A 2,064-nucleotide genomic window follows, 5' to 3' on the forward strand; every position below is an offset into this window, starting at 1 on the left:
ATGACATTGTAACATAGACGCAGGGGTGCCCAAGTGACGTTGTAACGTTAGTTTGTGACTGCCCAAATAGCCTTGTGACTTCCGTGTGAGGTGATGAACTCTTGACGTCAGTGTTAGGGGATTATCTTAAGACGTCAGCAAGAGGGCTGACCTTGTAACGTCAATGTGAGGGGATTACCTTGTGGCGTCATCGTGGGGGTGCCCAGGTGACCTTGTGGTGTCACAGTGGAGGGACGGGTAAGGGTGGCAACTAACGGCATAGTGAACACAGCTGGGCAGTAGTGCACTGTCAGCGGAGTAGGTTGTACGTCGCATGTTTCTCCGCTTTTTGACTGACACACTGGAGTTTATATTGTGATGAACTTATCAAGAAAAAACAGATTTGTCATTGGTGTGTGAACAGCAGAGGTAAGACAGGGAAACAGCATCACTTGTCTTTTGCATCCCTACACACTTAGCAAAGTTTTCATAATATTTGTCTTCCTAGGTTAGATCTTCACCACTCTATACTGCAATATTTTCTTCCAACACACCTTTTTCCTTCTATCATCCCTTTTGCACCCGTGCTCTGTAGTGATAAATGACCCTTGTTCATTTGTATAATATTTCTGTGTTGGAAGTTGTATTTTGGAGTCGCCCGAGTGGATGTAGGCTGGCCAGACGTCCTGCTTGTGAGCACTGTCCTCCGTCCTGCGTCACCTCAAGCACGGCGTTAATTTTTCCTTCTTTTTGGGGCTTGTCTCAAGAAAATTACCTTATGTATACTAAAACAGCAGGAACTGAAGGCCATAATAACCATTGACGTAATTTTATTATAATTTTATGTAGCTGCCTTTGGCAATACTACGCGCAGAGCCGCAGTGCACATGTACCAGACAAGTCAAGCTATCAATCAAATACTCCTCGGAGTCTGAGACGCTCAGTCTGCCGAAGGCCGCACTGGGAGGTGCATGACTTTATTTGAAGAATTACCACAAAATATCATTCATCACATAATCGTGATATTTGACAAATAAATAATTCTCCTAAGTATATTTTTCTACACTTTCATAAAACGTGTTTGATTTAGGTTACATCTCCAGAATTAAGACTTCAGTAATTTATTTAAGAACTAGAATTTGGTAATTTGCGTATTTTGGTCATTATAACAAAGTAAAATGCATATTCATTATATATGTATACACATAGCGGCTGTGTCATTTTTGGAGATTTGTAACTGACCACCCTAGTATGGAGTGGGCGCGGGGGCATAATGAAGTGCTCCTCTATTCTTATTATTTTAAAGGTTTAATTTCAAATTACTCATACATTTTTTCTCTTATCAGTTAGACAATATTGTCTGACGATGTTATTCTATTCAGTAGTGTGACATTCAGTAGTGTGACATTCAGTAGTGTGACATTCAGTAGTGTGACATTCAGTAGTGTGACATTCAGTAGTGTGACATTTGAAAAATGCTGTCATTTTAACAGTTATAGTATTTCTTGTTGATATTGTGAACTATTATTTATTTTAATCGGTGGAAGTGCTAAAAATCATAGAGGTCATATTAATGTGGGCCAGTAGGCCTTCGACAGTGCACTTTGAGATATTAGCTCAGTCTGACGTGTCTGACGACACGTACGTGTGTACTCACCTATATGAGGTTGCAGGGGTCGAGTCATAGTTCCTGGTCCCGCCTCTTCACTGATCGCTACTAGGTCCTCTCTCTCCCTGCTCCATGAGCTTGATCAAACCTCGTATTAAAACTACGTATGGTTCCTGCCGCCACTACGTCACTTGCCAGACTATTCCAATTTCTGACAACTCTTTGACCAAATAAATACTTCCTAGCATACATTTGACTCATCAGAGTCTCCAACTTTCAATTGTGACCCCTTGTTTCTGTGTCCCATCTCTGGAACATCCTGACTCTGTCCACCTTGTCAATTCCTCCCATTATTTTGCATGTCGTTATCGTGTCTCCCATAACCCTCCTGTCCTCCAGTGTCGTCAGGACGATTTCCCTTAATTAACTTTTTTTCGTAGGACACCCTTAGCTCTGGGACTAGTCTTGTTGCAAAC

The 2,064-nt window shown here is 41.6% G+C and overlaps 1 protein-coding gene across 1 annotated transcript in view; it reads left to right on the plus strand.

Annotated features, from left to right (window-relative positions):
* The first annotated feature begins 272 nt into the window (after positions 1-272).
* LOC128705959 (uncharacterized) overlaps positions 273-2,064 on the plus strand; it is an 18,245-nt gene continuing 16,453 nt past the window's right edge. Inside the window, exon 1 of the mRNA XM_070094269.1 lies at positions 273-408. The gene's annotated coding sequence lies outside the window, so the exon portion shown is untranslated. The remainder of the gene's footprint in view (positions 409-2,064) is intronic.

Source organism: Cherax quadricarinatus, chromosome 45 (genome assembly GCF_038502225.1).
Source record: "Cherax quadricarinatus isolate ZL_2023a chromosome 45, ASM3850222v1, whole genome shotgun sequence".
NCBI classification, from domain to species: domain Eukaryota; kingdom Metazoa; phylum Arthropoda; class Malacostraca; order Decapoda; family Parastacidae; genus Cherax; species Cherax quadricarinatus.